Source organism: Triticum dicoccoides, chromosome 1B (genome assembly GCF_002162155.2).
Source record: "Triticum dicoccoides isolate Atlit2015 ecotype Zavitan chromosome 1B, WEW_v2.0, whole genome shotgun sequence".
NCBI lineage: Eukaryota > Viridiplantae > Streptophyta > Magnoliopsida > Poales > Poaceae > Triticum > Triticum dicoccoides.
Genome location: NC_041381.1, coordinates 108626931 through 108645684, shown reverse-complemented (window position 1 = coordinate 108645684; position 18754 = coordinate 108626931). Strand labels below are relative to the sequence as shown.

General features: G+C 43.8%; 2 long non-coding RNA genes across 2 annotated transcripts in view; both read right to left on the bottom strand.

Moving 5' to 3' along the window:
• Window positions 1-233: 233 nt before the first annotated feature.
• Window positions 234-18754, bottom strand: part of LOC119322274 — a 28107-nt gene continuing 9586 nt past the window's right edge. Inside the window, exon 5 of the long non-coding RNA XR_005155494.1 lies at window positions 234-1238. This is a non-coding gene — a long non-coding RNA (uncharacterized LOC119322274). The remainder of the gene's footprint in view (window positions 1239-18754) is intronic.
• Window positions 15627-18341, bottom strand: LOC119322298. Its single transcript, XR_005155511.1, has 3 exons — window positions 17751-18341; window positions 16483-16610; window positions 15627-15749 (listed from the first exon to the last, which is right to left on the bottom strand). It is a non-coding gene; the product is annotated as an uncharacterized LOC119322298 (long non-coding RNA).

Genomic DNA, 18754 nt, shown 5'->3' with positions numbered 1-18754 from the left:
AGAATTCAACAAAAAAACTAAAATTCCAGTGTTATCCCTAAAAAAATCCAGTGTTACGAAAACATATATAAGAAAGGCTATGCATCTAGGAACATGCAACGTCCCTTTTGAATAATCATTACAATCATTAGATCACTAAACTATTAGCAGAAGGATGTAAGTTTAGCCTAACAGAAAAGGATCACTAAGTAAGTTTATGCTTCCAAGCACAAAGAGAAGGACATGATCAGCAATGGCAAAAGCAAATATTTACTACATAGTAAATAACCTGATATAGTTAAACTGTACACTGAGATGTAGAAACTTAACTCTACAGTCTCCGGTGCAGGCTACAAAAAACTTAAAATCCCTATGTTCTCTTGGTGATGAGGCTCTACTTCTGTTGCAATTTCTTTTCTGAAGTTTTGCTCACCTTCAGTGAGTCACAAAAATTCCATTTGCATCCCGCTGCTCCACTTCCCACATATCTCTTTACTAACTGAGCACTATATCCTTGCCTCGGCCCATTATTGTTTTCTCCTGCTCAATCAATGCCCTTTGTCCCTTCGTAACCTTGAATCAAGTTGTGTAGTTCCCTACTTCCACCTTTCTTCAAATTTTCAGCTTTTTGGTATTTTGTCCCTTTCTTCTGCAGCTTTTGTTAATCAAGTCAGGAGCACAACTTAATTATCTCTACTCTCATATGTAACTCCAGCTCCAGCTTATCATTTTAGAAACAGCAAGTCAGCACAACTCAATTATATGCACTCTCATGTGTAATTGTCAGGAACAATTCAACTTTGAAAAGTAATAAATTTTACATATTTGTTTCGTAATGGACAAGCTATATTTATTTTTACACTAAGAAGTTATAACAAACAAAAGAAAGAAAGGTTTCCACAATAGATCTCTAGCTTTGTGGTGTTTGTAAACATTCGACAGAGTAGAGAGTACCACTGTAGAATTTAGCATTGCCATTCCTTAAAACAGAAGCATCGTGTCGATTAATTCACAGTAAAGAAAGTTATGCCCATGTATATAATGGAAATCTTGTGATGGTGCAACAATCATGTATATATATTAGGCACATGGTAGATTACTCTTGGATAAGCAATGATAGCATGCAAAAACGGTACTCTTTAATCTTTAAGCGGAATGTTGCCCATCTGGATCCAGTGAGTGATGCGCCATAGAGAGGGCACTTCTAGTGCTTCAGGAGTAAATTTTTTAGCGTCAGCAGCAACCATTAGGAATATCACCTGCATTCCAGAAGAATTAAGAAAACAAATGCAAGTTTCATATATCTAAAAAAAGATCATTAGGTTAAGGAGACTCGAAAATAACATTTCTCTATATGTGTGATTTGTTAGAGTACAATGTTATAATTGTTCCTTCCACACAATGGGCAGTGGCTTCATACTCAATTGAATTTTAAGTACGAGCTCAATTCTCTAAAATTGGTATTTGTAATTATAAGAAGTAAAATATTAAGAAGAAAAGAACCAATGATTCCCACTTAAAATCCAAAGTACCCCAAGGATTAAAGTGGAATGCAGTTGTAAAAATTGTGGGATTACTATTTATGTGTTCCTTCGCTTGTCATGACTGTCCTCCCATTCTGCTATCTGCCTACTCATTCCTTTCGTAAGAGCAAATTAATTGTACACCCTTTGATCCAAGTATATACAGAATAGCAGTCTGGTTGTTTTGTTAATACATATGCAAAACCCATGGAAGCATAATTGAACATATAATAAAAGCCTATATGGTTGAAAATAACCCATAATTTGATTAATACACAGAGACTGGAAACTGAATTACTCTGAATAACAGAACATCTGCAAGTAAGAACTGAAGATCTCAATCAGTTTTTGGTTCCAAGCACACATAATTAAACATGTAAGATCCGGTGAAAGGAAATCGACCATCATAAAGAAATGCATCAGGTATATCAGCAGTCCATGATTACAATGTGTATCAGGTCCTTTTTTTTTGCTTCAGTAGCTGGCACTTCTGATCTCTCTTTAGAACTTGGGCGACTTGAAATGGTTATGCACTACAGGAACCCTCGTTGCTCGCCCTAACCATGCTTGCCACTGCTAGAAAAAAATGCGAACAAATGGTAAGCAATGAAACAAAATGAGAATGATGAAGAGATCAAAGAAGTGAAACATGAAGCAAACAAAATTGACTTCTACTCATTTATTTGCCCAAATGTAACTAATCTAAATGTAATACCCACTAATCTTTTTTGCTATCTATTTTTCAGATCACTCTGAACAGAAGTCCACTAAAATTTATGGGCAACTTAGCACTCACTGTAGATGATAGTGGTAAATATAACAGGATAGATTGTTGTTTTCTTGTGTCTTGTCAGATATAAAAAAGATTTCAAAATGAACCATCCACAGCAGAAAGAATTGCAGGTCACTGCTGCATCTCCATCGCCAGTCAATCAGCTCGTCCATTCTAGTAGAAGATATCTTCAAGGTCTTTTTAGGAATATCTAGAAGGTTTTCCAACTCGTAAGTTTTCAGCTTCTCGGCTAAATGTAAGATATCAACCATTACTCAGAACAGCAAGGTGCTTGCAACAAATGCAAGTATCAAATAAGGAGTAAAGCATACATCACATTTGAACTTCAAGTATATACATAAATAAAGCATCACAAAGTGCAGCCAGGTTGGCAAATAAAATTTCATTACTTTCAATCTAATGGAACCTATATCCACCTGACAACTTAAATCTTTAAATGGCAGCGGCAGTACAACATAGGCAGCTGAACTGATCGTAGAAGTCAAAACAATTGTAATTGTTGATTCATGACCGGACGGATAGTTACAACAACTGTTATGAACCTACCTAGTCATGCCATCTGCAGGGGATTAGGAAGACAAGGGGAAGGAGGAGATAATATTGCGAGAGAATATATTGATTCTTGCTTGCTCCCAAAGAATAAAATGCCTGCTCGTATATAGAGCTAACTTAACTTTGACCCGAAAGACATGGAAATAGTCGGAAGTATCAAACTCGGGCAAGATGCGTTATATGGTTACTGAGCTGAAATGTGTATATGAATTACAATTAGAGGCCCTCCTGTTGCAATAACTTCTGCATTAATTTATGCTTGGAAAATGTATGTCCGTACTGCAGTATTATGAGCTCAACGCATGAGACTACTGTACTGTAAATCTTGTCATGAGTGTAATCATGAAACTGTTCGAGGCAAAGTGCTGACCTTCTTCGATGGAGACAGAGAAACTGAAACCAATCTGGTGAGCAGGAAGTTCTCAGGCGTGAGTTCCCAGTGTATGGACCCATGAAGTGCAGACGTGGACGACGCTTTCAAAAACTCAATTAGACAATCTGCACTAGAGAACGACACCCAGCCTCCGATAGCGAGGGGGAACTCGCGCTTCTTGTGCCACGGCGACGACGACGACGCAGGGGGGCTGCAGCAGCTGGTCCAGCCTGGCACGGTGGCCGGCGCCGATGACCTCGTGGTTGTTGGCGACATAAAGCCACACCTGGCTCTCTGCCGTCATCTGCTGGAGCCGGAGCGCCGCGACGTGTCGCCCCAACAGAGCACGCCGGCCGCCTTGTCATCCTCCGCCGCGATGCCTCGGCCCGCCAAGGCCAGCTTCAAGGGCGACAAGGCATGTAGGAACGCTGGCGCGACCCCTCGCCCCACTCCTGGGCTCGGGCGAAGCGGACGCCCACGGCAAGCGCGCCGGCGGCGCGTGCCCGTCTGCTTATCGTCCTCCGCCGCGACGCCTCGGCCCGCCCCCGCCAAGGCTAGCTCCAAGGCCGACAAGGCGTGCAGGAACGCCGCCGCGACGCCTCGCCCCATTACTGGGCTCGGGCGGAGCGGACGCCGCGGCAAGCGCGCCGCTGCCCGTTTGTGAAGGCCGGCAGTGGATAAGGTGGGGCTGTGGTGGTGGTGCCGGGGTCCTTTTTGCAAAAAATGAATCATTATCTCAGGAAGAAACAGACTTTAAATTGTACTGCGGGTTAAATACTAAAAAAGGGAGGGGCTTTTTAGCAAAAATGCTAATGACGGACAAGCAGAAACCCAATTTGCTTTATTATTAGGTAGAGATTAGGTAGAGATAGAGAGGTAGAGATAACTCCTACTAAAGCATATGCTGCGTCAAAATAGCTTTCACCTGCCTCTACGATTCAGCAATGCCATAATTTTTTTAAAAACCTTGACTCCATCGTGAAAAGAAGACAAAATATACAGGGCCATGCCATAGATTAGTTTTCCCATTACCTGAGTCCATCGTTGAAAGAAGAAAAACATAATAGGGCTACAGACTCCCCTGCCCTCACGCATGCTGCCGCCGCCAGAATCCCATGGCTACAACTGACTCTCCAGCCCTCACGCACGCAGCCTCAGCTAGAAAATCAATCATAGGTCTTCGACGGAATCCAATCCTAACGCACGCCACTGCCATGCCCCCGTCGAGACTAGGCCTCCACCACGAGCATGGAGTAAACGGTCTCAAGTTCAGGCTATGAGCCACGTGCCCATGCCAAGATATTTTGACATTATCCTGGCCTATATGGGATCTCTGATGCACTGGTGGAAAAACAGGCTTCCGTCCAGCCCCATAAGTCGCGAAGCTGTAGGAACCGCGACTAATGGGACCTTTAGTCGCGGTTCTGGAGGTGAACCGCGACCAAAGGCCTGGGCCCAGGGCGCTCGGTGGCCAGCTGGCGCACGTGAGGGTCTTTAGTCGCAGTTGGCCAGGACAACCGTGACTAAAGGCCTTCGGGCACCTTTAGTCACGGTTTGCCAGGCCAACCGCAACTAAAGCCCCTCCCCTATATATACCCATCCAGCAGCCAACACTTAGCCATTTGGAGCCATTCTCTTCACAAGTGGGTGTAGGTTTGCTTTTGGTTCCTCTTATGCACATAAGGTGTTTGATGAAATGCCCCAAGAGCATGAAACAAACATGACATGAAGTGTTGGAGCCACACTCCTCGATCGCGGTTAGCAACTAGATGAACCTTTGATGTGTCATTGATAAAATATGCATGTGTGCAGTTCATTGTTTAATTTATATTGTTTGTAGCTAGTTAGTTTAACAAATGCATGATGGTTAATTATATATTTTATATTATAATAATGCAGATGAATCGGCAATGGATGTACGGTAACCGACTCTCCGGCGAGTTCACTACGGGTTTGAAAGATTTCCTCGTAGTGGCTAATGCGAACAAGCAGGGGGGTTTTGTTATCTGTCCATGTGTTATCTGTAAGAATCAGAAGGGTTACTCTTCCTCAAGAGATGTTCACATGCATCTGCTTCGGCACGGTTTCATGCCAAGCTATAATTGTTGGACCAAGCATGGAGAAAGAGGGGTTATAATGGAAGAAGATGAAGAAGGGGATGATTTCATCGATGAAAGCTATCTTGCTCATTTCGATGATACTTTCATGGAGGATGCTGAAGGTGAAGGGGAAGGTGAAGAAGAGGCACGTGATGATCCCGTTGATGATCTTGGTCGGACCATTGCTGATGCACGGAGACGCTGCAAAACTGAAAAGGAGAGGGAGAATTTGGATCGCATGTTAGAGGATCACAGAAAGGCGCTGTACCCCGGATGCGATGATGGTCTGAAAAAGCTGGGCTGCACACTGGATTTGCTGAAATGGAAGGCAGAGGTAGGTGTAGCTGACTCGGCATTTGAAAACTTGCTGAAAATGTTGAAGAATATGTTTCCAAAGGATAACGAGTTGCCCGCCAGTACGTACGAAGCAAAGAAGGTTGTCTGCCCTCTAGGTTTAGAGGTTCTGAAGATACATGCATGCATCAACGACTGCATCCTCTACCGCGGTGAATACGAGAATTTGAATGAATGCCCGGTATGCACTGCATTGCGTTATAAGATCAGAGGCGATGACCCTGGTGACGATGTTGAGGGCCAGAAACCCAGGAAGAGGGTTCCCGCCAAGGTGATGTGGTATGCTCCTATAATACCACGGTTGAAACGTCTGTTCAGGAACAAAGAGCATGCCAAGTTGTTGCGATGGCACAAAGAGGACCGTAAGTCGGACGGGGAGTTGAGACACACCGCAGATGGAACGCAATGGAGAAAGATCGACAGATGGTTCAAAGATTTTGCAGCTGAAGCAAGGAACATAAGATTTGCTCTAAGTACGGATGGCATGAATCCTTTTGGCGAGCAGAGCTCCAGCCATAGCACCTGGCCCGTGACTCTATGCATCTACAACCTTCCTCCTTGGTTGTGCATGAAGCGGAAGTTCATTATGATGCCAGTGCTCATCCAAGGTCCGAAGCAACCCGGCAACGACATCGATGTGTACCTAAGGCCATTAGTTGATGAACTTTTACAGCTGTGGGGTGGTGTCCGTGTGTGGGATGAGCACAAACAAGAGGAATTTGACCTACGAGCGTTGCTTTTCGTAACCATCAACGATTGGCCTGCTCTTAGTAACCTTTCGGGACTGTCAAATAAGGGATACAATGCATGCACGCACTGCTTACATGAGACTGAAAGTGTACATTTGCCAAATTGTAAGAAGAACGTGTACCTTGGGCATCGTCGATTTCTTCCGAAAATTCATCCAGTAAGAAAGAAGGGCAAGCATTACAACGGCAAGGCAGATCACCGGCCGAAGCCTGCGGAACGCACTCGTGCTGAGGTATTTGATATGGTCAAGGATTTGAAAGTCATCTTTGGAAAGGGTCCTGGCAGACAATCAGTTCCGAAGGGAGCTGACGGGCACGCAGCCATGTGGAAGAAGAAATCTATATTCTGGGAGCTAGAATATTGGAAAGTCCTAGATGTCCGCTCTGCAATCGACGTGATGCACGTTACGAAGAATATTTGCGTGAACCTCCTAAGCTTCTTGGGCGTGTATGGGAAGACAAATGATACAAAGGAAGCACGGCAAGACCAGCAACGTTTGAAAGACCCTGATGACCGGCATCCGGAATGGTTTCAAGGTCGTGCCAGCTACGCTCTGACCAAAGAAGAGAAGGTCATCTTTTTTGAATGCCTGAGCAGTATGAAGGTCCCGTCTGGATTCTCGTCCAATATAAAGGGAATAATAAACATGGCGGAGAAAAAGTTCCAAAACCTGAAGTCTCACGACTGCCACGTGATTATGACGCAATTGCTTCCGATTGCTTTGAGGGGGCTCCTGCCGGAAAATGTTCGAGTAGCCATTGTGAAGCTATGTGCATTCCTCAATGCAATCTCTCAGAAGGTAATCAATCCAGAAGTTCTACCACGGTTACAGAACGATGTGATCCAATGTCTTGTCAGTTTCGAGTTGGTGTTCCCGCCATCCTTCTTCAATATTATGACGCACCTCCTGGTTCACCTAGTCGAAGAGATTTTCGTTCTCGGTCCTGTATTTCTACACAATATGTTCCCCTTCGAGAGGTTCATGGGAGTATTAAAGAAATATGTTCGTAACCGTGCTAGGCCAGAAGGAAGCATCGCCAAGGGCTATGGAAATGAGGAGGTAATTGCGTTTTGTGTTGACTTTGTTCCTGACCTTAAGCCGATTGGTCTTCCTCGATCGCGGCACGAGGGGAGACTAAGTGGAAAAGGCACGATCGGAAGGAAATCAACGATATGTATGGACGGCCATTCTCTGACTGAAGCACACCACACTGTACTGACCAATTCCAGCTTGGTGGCTCCGTACTTTGAGAAACACAAGAATATTTTACGCTCGGACAACCCGGGGAAGCCTGAATCCTGGATTAGGAAGGCCCACATGGAGACTTTCGGCAGTTGGTTGAGAAAACATTTAATGAATAAATAAATAAATAAATATATTAATTAATTAATCAGTTAATTAAATTAATTAACTTAATTAATTGTGTTTAGTAAACCTAATTAAATAACTAATATAACTAATCTGTTAATTAATCTAATTAACTTGGTTAATTAGTTAACAGACAATTTAATTAATTCTGTTAATTCTAAAAATGATATAAAACTTTAAAAATTAATATAAAATAATCCGTAACTCGGATGAAAATACTTTGTACATGAAAGTTGCTCAGAACGATGAGGCGGATCCGGATACGCAGCCCGTTCGTCCGCCACACATCCCTAGCATAGCAAACACGTAACTTTCCCCTCCGGTTCATCTGTCCGAAAACGCGAATCACCGGGGATACTTTCCCGGATGTTTCCCCCTTTCGCCGGTACGACCTACTGCCGCGTTAGGGCACACCTAGCACCGCGTATTGCCAGGTTACGCTTTGTGATGCTTTGATTGCTCTGTTATTTATTGTGTTCCCCCTCCGTTACTTCTTTCCGTAGACCCCGAGACTGCCGGCGACCCCAAGTTCGACTACGGAGCACCCGTCTCGCGCTCTACCGCGACACCCTCTCCCACCCCTTCCTCGCCCCTCCTTTTGCCACCGCCCTTTCGCCACCGCCACCGCCACCGCCCCCCTTCTTCACTTAATTAATTTGTTTTTACTACATGTTTTCAGGACTGACATAATGGCGGACGATAGAGCTGACCCGATTATGGACAACTATGATCCGGACGGTGAAGCACATATGTTCGGCATCATAAACGGCGATATTCAATATGTGCCGACCGGAGAAGAAGAAGATGATATCTCTTCTTATCTGAACCTTGACGGTGAAGATGAAGGGCGCCGTCAGCAAGATGATGCCGAACAAACGTCGATAAACGACGATCTTCAAATGGAAGTAGCAACCACCTCCGGCGCCGAGGTATATATATACATTGAGCCTCTGGTGATACAAACTAACTGATTTGAATAAATATGTGTGTACTAACGCGCGCGACTCTTTCTTATTTTAGCCCTCGGCCGGATCGTCGAAACAATCGAGTACGTCGTCAAAGCGTGGCGCAACCAAGATGATGAAACAAGGAGAAACATGCACCATCGAGGTTGTCGACAGTGCAACCGGCAGGCCGCTGGAGCCCCGCAAGAACGCCACCAAGTTTGTCAGCCAATGCGGAGCCATTGTTAGAGACAACGTCTCGATCACCGTCCAGGAGTGGAATGAGCCAAAGAAGGCACGAATTGATGGTTTCACTTTTGTCGATAAGAGAACAAAAAAAGATTGCTTCAAGAAGCTTATGGAACATTTCGTTCTACCTCCGGAATACAACAAATTCGATGAGGAGGGTAACAAGATTGAGGAAAACAAGGAGAGGAGGAGGCTAGTCAAACAGTTCGCTCTTCATAAGATGGCCGACACATTCCGGAAATTCAAGCAAAATCTAGCCCATGACTTTGTCAAGCAGAACAAGACTCCGGATTTCAAAGGACAATATGAGAAACTAAAACATGATTGGCCAGAATTTGTGAAGCAAAAGAAATCGGAGCAGTTCATTCAAATATCGAAAAAAAATAAGGAAAATGCGGCTAAGAAGGAGTACAATCATGTTATGGGGCCATGAGGGTATCGCATTTGGGTTCCTAGGTTGGAGAAGATGGAGAACGAGCTGAGGGCGCGAGGAATCCGTCCAGGTACGGAGGGATGGGACCCAAGGGCCAAAAGCTGGTGGTACGGGCATGGGGGAACGCTGAACCCGGAGACAGGGGAGTGTGTTTACCGGGGCAAATTAATTAAACCCACCCAAGCCCTTATTAACGCAATGAGGGATGCTCAACAGGGGAAGATCAAGTTCAACAGAGAGAACGACGCGCTGACAAAAGCCCTCGGGAATCCTAAACACGGAGGACGTGTACGAGGCATGGGGCACATTCCGTGGAAAATAGGGTTTCCCCAGAACGATGACCCGTACGGTTACAGAAGCCGTAAGAGAAAGATGGATCGGGAAGCAGATGTTGTGGCGCGGTTGGCATCGGAAATGGATGTGATGAAGAAAACCATGAGTGTACTAGTAGCCGAAAGAGATGCAGCTCGGGTGCAGCATGAAGATCATCCAGTGGATCTCGGAAGCCAGCAGCGGAGAAGCAGCGTGGCTTCCACGGAGGCCCCACCGGCTGGTGCAGATGCACCGACGATCGAAATTACTGCACCGGAGCCTCTGGTGGTCGAAATTACTGCACCGGAGCCTCTGGTGGTCGAAATTACTTCACCGGAGCCTCCTCGCTACCCCGTGGACGATATAAAGGAGATGAAAGAATGTCATCTGTATTATCCTATCGGGAACATGTCCATGAAGGTAGCCATCGGTAGTGCTTTACCATGTTTACCTGGAGCACTCCACCACAACAACCCCATTCAAGATGGCTATGCTCGTGTCACGGTGGAGGACATAGTCCAAGGGTTTGAGGACCTGGAGATTGACATTGCTACACCTGAAGGGGAGAAAAGACTTGGAGATGTCAAGCGCCATTTCATTCTATGGCAAAAGAAGTTTATCAAGTTTCCAGGCGAGGCGCCAAGGACAACAAGTCCACCCCCCTACGGTGGTGGTGGTGGCGGTGGCGGCGGTGGTGGTGGTGGTGGTGGTGGCGGTTCACCTACACCTCCGTCACGTCAGCCGACGCCGCCCCCCAGTCCACAACGTCCGGCGGGTGATCAGCCGCCGCCCCCCAGTCCTCGTCCGGCGGGTGATCAGACGCCGCCCCCCAATCCACCTCCGGCAAAGAAGCAGAAGCAGTCCTGGATTATTAACCCGGACCCTTATGTACCTAAGACCACAAAGGTACCGGAGCCATCACTGAAGCCTCTCCCCACAAGGCCTTGGGAACGTAGTGCCGAGGAAGTCGACGCGGGCGCGGCTGCTGATTTGGAGAAATGGAAGGCGGACTGCAAGAAGAAAAGAGAGCCCGAGCCCAAGCCAGTATTTTCTGATGAGCAAAAGAAGTGGGCTAAGTCATTTTTGAGCACACCGTCCCAAGCCGCGAAGAATCTGCCTAACGACTATGCACGTGAACTTCGCAGGCAGGCACTCATGTTCAAGGAGAACAAAGAGCGGGAGAAGGCCGAAAGTAAAAAAAGCGGAAAACAAGTTGCCCAGCTCGGGGAACAAAGTAAACAATCGATTGCCCCGCTTATAGTGGAAGCCTTCTGTCCGGATGCCCCCGAGATCATACAAGCTGCGGCAGCACAGGGATTGACTGTAACGAGTGCCAGAGAACAAGCGGCCAACTTAGGTATTACTCTTCGTGAACTGTTAGGCCTTGATGAGGCGCCAGTGAAGGAGGTAGTAATTACATATGTCAAGAATGGGCCTCTCGTCGAGCCTGCGCAGGAAAAGGATCTACCTCCACAAATGAAAGGTCTGCTAAAATGGTACAAGGGTTACATAAAAAATAAAAACGCCAAAGAATATATTTATGCGGAAGTTAGACATGAGCATCACTTCAAACATTACTATGTACAAATTGAACTGAGTGAATTGTTCCAGCTTTTCAATCTGCGCGAGCTCGATAAATCTATCATCAGTTGCTACGTTCTGTAAGTGATTTATTAATTTCTACCCCATCTCGTTCATATTGCCTGCACTATATATATGTCCTAACTATATTGTTGTGTCCGCTATTATACATGCAGAATGAAGATTAAGGAATGTAGAGTAAGGAACATCCATGATGTTGGGTTCATTGACCCACACATCGTTAATGGACATGTGTTGGAGCGTCACCCCGCCGACGTGGAGGCAGACCTGTGGCACTTTCTTACAAAGCAGGAACTCAAAAGTGATATTCTATTTCCTTACCATTTTGAGTGAGTGTTTCTGTCTTGAGCACATTCTCTTTTGTTTACTCCATGCATGGTATGTGGCCGGCTAATCGATGAGTTATGCATGACGTACTGTGCATGTATCGTGTCCGCAGGTTCCACTGGATTCTGCTAGTAATTAAAGTTAACACCTCAGAATGTCTCGTCCACGACTCTGTGAATATGGATCCAAAGCTTTGGGGCGGCATGAGAAGAATGCTGCAGAAGTAATTATTTTCATTCATTTGCGCTCTATATCGATCGGCCTATTTCGTTCATTTCCTAATATCAAGTAACTAATTAATAACTCTCTTGTTCATTTAATTTTCTTTGCCTCGTAGGGTTTGGAGACGGTTCGTAGATACAAAGGTCGGTGAATTCAAAAAAGAGCTAGAATTCAAAATGTTAAAGGCTAAGAATGCTGGCGATATTCAGCCACCGGAGACCAATCTATGTGGATACTATGTCTGTGAGATGATCCGGAGATACACCTCTGAGCGGGTTCCGAGTGATACCAATGCTCAGAGGAATAACCTCCGGTGGATGCTTAGTCCAGAAGCTCGCTTCCGACCACTTCAAGAGGAACTAGCTGGATGGTTCAGCAGGGAAGTCCTCCATCCTAAAGGAGAACACTATTACGAGGACGTAGAACTTTATATGCATTAAATCATGTATGGAAACTTGTTCAAAATTGTATATGGTCATCCGATGATATTGAATATATATTGTATATTCCTCTTGAATTCTTTTTGGTTCTAATTTCAAATTTATTTGAAATTGTACATTCATATGCATGTATGTAGTACCGTAGAATATATGAAACTCCTTCAAAATTAAAATAAAGCACAAAAGAAATAAAACAATACAAATTAAACAGAAAACAGGTTTGGGGGGGGGGGGCTAAAACCCTAAACCTGTGGTGGCCTTTAGTCGCGGTTGGCCAGAAGAACCGCGACTAAAGGTCCTCCGCCCCGACGGCCGCCTGGCGCCCACGTGGACGGGCAGTTAGTCGCGGTTCTTAAGCAGCCGCGACTAAAGGTGGGGGGCTTTAGTCGCGCTTATTTGGTCGCGGTTGCGCAACCGCGACTAATGGCAGTTGCGAACCGCGACCAAAGGCCTTTTTTCCACCAGTGATGCTAACATCTTCCTTTGGCTATTTTTGATAGAGGATGATCCTATCTACCAGGTTGTTGCATCTGTGCAGCCCTAAGAAATTGCTCGATGGAGCACTGATCGTGGCTACAAGCACCTTAGCTAGATGCTTGATTCCTTCAGATCTGCAAGTTCTCCCATATGCATGTTGTGGGTGAATCTGCGTACCTTTGAAATCCATGGCTGGAGGAGGCAGCGACCACATATTAAAATTTTCATGACATGGACTTCATCCTTCCTTGCAAGTCATAGAACTGGAATTTGGATTGCAAAGGACCTGTAAGAACCACGATGGTTACTAAATGCATTGGTTTGTGAATTTTTTGTTCCGTGCTTCAAATTTTTGCTTCTCACCTTTGGTTGTGTGATGCTAAGAATTGTCAAAGAATTGCAGCAAACAGAAGAATCAATCATGGATGAAGATGAATAATGCTATACTGTATCTAACAGTCAAGGTAAGTTGCTGCAGTTAGCTCCTAGGAGACAAGTTAATTACTACTAACAACATTAACACTCTACGGAAGATTTGTCTCACACCTCAGCTACATGCTTCATTACCATAAATTTGCCAGTTCTCCCATAAACCGAGATAGATGGATGTGTGCTGCAGGTATAGTTTCTCCTTATACACGCACATGTAATTGTGTGTTATGTTTCGATGCAGTGTCAACCTACAGTACTACACAACTCGCATGTTTGTGCATAAACAAAAATTTCATGTTCAGTGCAAGTCGGGTATAATCAACATGTTTATTTTGTCACGTTATAACTAAATAATGGGCAAGAAAGAAGAAGAGGCACTAACAAAAAAATAATCATTTGTGGGTAACAGATGGATATCTCTCTCCATTGAATTTTGTTGTCCAGACTTTTATTCTGGTCAAACTCTTTGGCTCTGCCCCATTGCAGACCATGGCAAACTATTGTTTCTCAAGGTCCCACTTAATTATTCTTTAATTGTAGATTGCAAGTGATTTAATTTCCTCCAATGCAGTAGTTAATATATAGGAGAATATCCATATTTGAAAGTGAATCATAGGAAACTACAAATATGGGGTGAGGGGGGAATACAAGTCCTGAAGCTTTCCATCAGTCATCAATCAGATTAATCCGTACACACAAGATCTACATAGCATGTTGGATTTGTTGGTCTACAAAAGGTTTGATGTGCTTTATAACCTATGCATTAGTTAGTCCAAGAGGAGATTGCAACGCCAATACGGCCTACTAACACAGTGACGCCATAGGGTCTGCACAATATTTGTTTTCATCGGGTGCTACAAATTCATTGCTAAGCAGAGAGATCAATCCTTCCCTGCCATGTATGTGAATATTAACTTCCATGTCCCTGGCTTTTTAAAAAGGGGAAATGATTTCAAACTCCCAGATTACTACACTTGGACTGTAAATATATTTCCTTATTTAGAAAAGCTTAAAGTTTGTATCTGCATTTGAATTAACAGGGAGTATGCCATTCATTTGGATTTTAAACGATGTTGTTGCTAATATATCAAAGTGAGTCAAAATTCTTAGCAGGATTGTATGGGTGCCCGATATGAACCTACATGTTCTTATAGTAGTAGTAGCTTTGACCAAATCACCAAAAGAACGGGCACCATCCTGCAGTGTGAGTGTAGATTAGCATTTATTTGAAGTGCCATTATGCTGGCCTTTCAAGATATGGTTTATTCGGATTTCAGTTTCAGAATTCAACAAAAAAACTAAAATCCCAGCGTTATCCCTAAAAAAATCCAGTGTTATGAAAACATATATAAGAAAGGCTATGCATCTAGGAACATGCAATGCCCCTTTTGAATAATCATTATAATCATTAGATCACTAAACTATTAGCAGAAGGATGTAAGTTTAGCCTAACAGAAAAGGATCGCTAAGTAAGTTTATGCTTCCAAGCACAGAGAGAAGGACATGATCAACAATGGCAAAAGCAAATATTTACTTCGTAGTAAATAACCTGATATAGTTAAACTGTACACTGAGATGTAGAAACTTAACTCTACTGTCTCCGGTGCAGGCTACAAAAAACTTAAAATCCCTATGCTCTCTTGGTGATGAGGCTCTATTTCTGTTGCAATTTCTTTTCTGAAGTTTTGCTCACCTTCAGTGAGTCACAAAAATTCCATTTGCATCCCGCTGCTCCACTTCCCACATATCTCTTTACTAACTGAGCACTATATCCTTGCCTCGGCCCGTTATTGTTTTCTCCTGCTCAATCAATGCGCCTTTTCCCTTCGTAACCTTTAATCAAGTTGTGTAGTTCCCTACATCCACCTTTCTTCAAATTTTCAGCTTTTTGGTATTTTGTCCCTTTCTTATGCAGCTTTTGTTAATCAAGTCAGGAGCACAACTTAATTATCTCTACTCTCATATGTAACTCCAGCTCCATCTTATCATTTTAGAAACAGCAAGTCAGCACAACTCAATTATATGCACTCTCATGTGTAATTGTCAGGAACAATTCAACTTTGGAAAGTAATAAATCTTACATATTTGTTTCGTAATGGACAAGCCATATTTATTTTTACACTAAGAAGTTATAACAAACAAAAGAAAGAAAGGTTTCCACAATAGATCTCTAGCTTTGTTGTGTTTGTAAACATTCGACAGAGTAGAGAGTACCACTGTAGAATTTAGCATTGCCATTCCTTAAAATTGAAGCATCGTGTCGATTAATTCACAGTAAAGAAAGTTATGCCCATGTATATAATGGAAATCTTGTGATGGTGCAACAATCATGTATATATATTAGGCACATGGTAGATTACTCTTGGATAAGCAATGATAGCATGCAAAAACTGTACTCTTTAATCTTGAAGCGGAATGTTGCCCATCTGGATCCAGTGAGTGATGCGCCATAGAGAGGGCACTTCTAGTGCTTCAGGAGTAATTTTTTTAGCGTCAGCAGCAACCATTAGGAATATCACCTGCATTGCAGAAGAATTAAGAAAACAAATGCAAGTTTCATATATCTAAAAAAAGATCAGTAGGTTAAGGAGACTCGAAAATAACATTTCTCTATATGTGTGATTTGTTAGAGTACAATGTTATAATTGTTTCTTTCACACAATGGGCAGTGGCTTCATACTCAATTGAATTTTAAGTACGAGCTCAATTCTCTAAAATTGGTATTTGTAATTATAAGAAGTAAAATATTAAGAAGAAAAGAACCAATGATTCCCACTTAAAATCCAAAGTACTCCAAGGATAAAAATGCATGTCCATACCAAATTAAAGTGGAATGCAGTTGTAAAAATCGTGGGATTACTATTTATGTGTTCCTTCGCTTGTCATGACTGTCCTCCCATTCTGCTAGCTGCCTACTCATTCCTTTCGTAAGAGCAAATTAATTGTACACCCTTTGATCCAAGTATATACAGAATAGCAGTCTGGTTGTTTTGTTAATACATATGCAAAACCCATGGAAGCATAACTGAACATATAATAAAAGCCTATATGGTTGAAAATAACCCATAATTTGATTAATACACAGAGACTGGAAACTGAATTACTCTGAATAACAGAACATCTGCAAGTAAGAACTGAAGATCTCAATCAGTTTTTGGTTCCAAGCACACATAATTAAACATGTAAGATCCGGTGAAAGGAAATCGACCATCATAAAGAAATGCATCAGGTATATCAGCAGTCCATGATTACAATGTGTATCAGGTCCTTTTTTTGCTTCAGTAGCTGGCACTTATGATCTCTCTTTAGAAGTTGGGCGACTTGAAATGGTTATGCACTACAGGAACCCTCGTTGCTCGCCCTAACCATGCTTGCCACTGCTAGAAATTTTTTCGAACAAATGGTAAGCAATGAAACAAAATGAGAATGATGAAGAGATCAAAGAAGTGAAACATCAAGCAAACAAAATTGACTTCTACTCATTTATTTGCCCAAATGTAACTAATCTAAATGTAATACCCACTAATCTTTTTTGCTATCTATTTTTCAGATCACTCTGAACAGAAGTCAACTAAAATTTATGGGCAACTTAGCACTCACTGTAGATGACAGTGGTAAATATAACAGGATATATATGTTGTTTTCTTGTGTCTTGTCAGATATAAAAAAGATTTCAAAATGAACCATCCAGAGCAGAAAGAATTGCAGGTCACTGCTGCATCTCCATCGCCAGTCAATCAGCTCGTCCAATCTAGTAGAAGATATCTTCAAGGTCTTTTTAGGTATATCTAGAAGGTTTTCCAACTCGTAAGTTTTCAGCTTCTCGGCTAAATGTAAGATATCAACCATTACTCAGAACAGCAAGGTGCTTGCGACAAATGCAAGTATCAAATAAGGAGTAAAGCATACATCACATATGAACTTTAAGTATATACATAAATAAAGCATCACAAAGTGCAGCCAGGTTGGCAAATAAAATTTCATTACTTTCAATCTAATGGAACCTATATCCACCTGACAACTTAAATCTTTAAATGGCAGCGGCAGTACAACATAGGCGGCTGAACTGATCGTAGAAGTCAAAACAATTGTAATTGTTGATTCATGACCGGACTGATAGTTACAACAACTGTTATGAACCTACCTAGTCATGCCATCTGCAGGGGATTAGGAAGACAAGGGGAAGGAGGAGATAATATTGCGAGAGAATATATTGATTCTTGCTTGCTCCCAAAGAATAAAATGCCTGCTCGTATATAGAGCTAACTTAACTTTGACCCGAAAGACATGGAAATAGTCGGAAGTATCAAACTCGGGCAAGATGCGTTATATGGTTATTGAGCTGAAATGTGTATATGAATTACAATTAGAGGCCCTCCTGTTGCAATAACTTCTGCATTAATTTATGCTTGGAAAATGTATGTCCGTACTGCAGTATTATGAGCTCAACGCATGAGACTACCGTACTGTAAATCTTGTCATGAGTGTAATCATGAAACTGTTCGAGGCAAAGTGCTGACCTTCTTCGATGGAGACAGAGAAACTGAAACCAATCTGGTGAGCAGGAAGTTCTCAGGCGTGAGTTCCCAGTGTATGGACCCATGAAGTGCAGACGTGGACGACGCTTTCAAAAACTCAATTAGACAATCTGCACTAGAGAACGACACCCAGCCTCCGATAGCGAGGGGGAACTCGCGCTTCTTGTGCCACGGCGACGGCGACGACGCAGGGGGGCTGCAGCAGCTGGTCCAGCCTGGCACGGTGGCCGGCGCCGATGACCTCGTGGCTGTTGGCGACACAAAGCCACACCTGGCTCTCTGCCGTCATCTGCTGGAGCCGGAGCGCCGCGACGCGTCGCCCCAACAGAGCACGCCGACCGCCTTGTCGTCCTCCGCCGCGACGCCTCGGCCCGCCAAGGCCAGCTTCAAGGGCGACAAGGCATATAGGAACGCCGGCGCGACCCCTCGCCCCACTCCTGGGCTCGGGCGAAGCGGACGCCCACGGCAAGCGCGCCGGCGGCGCGTGCCCGTCTGCTTATCGTCCTCCGCCGCGACGCCTCGGCCCGCCCCCGCCAAGGCTAGCTCCAAGGCCGACAAGGCGTGCAGGAAAGCCGCCGCGACGCCTCGCCCCATTACTGGGCTCGGGCGGAGCGGACGCCGCGGCAAGCGCGCCGTTGCCCGTTTGTGAAGGCCGGCAGTGGATAAGGCGGGGCTGTGGTGGTGGTGCCGGGGTCCTTTTTGCAAAAAATGAATCATTAACTCAGGAAGAAACAGACTTTAAATTGTACTGCGGGTTAAATACTAAAAAAGGGAGGGGCTTTTTAGCAAAAATGCTAATGACGGACAAGCAGAAACCCAATTTGCTTTATTATTAGATAGAGATTAGGTAGAGATAGAGAGGTAGAGATAACTCCTACTAAAGCATATGCTGCGTCAAAATAGCTTTCACCTGCCTCTACGATTCAGCAATGCCATAATTTTTTTAAAAACCTTGACTCCATCGTGACAAGAAGACAAAATATACA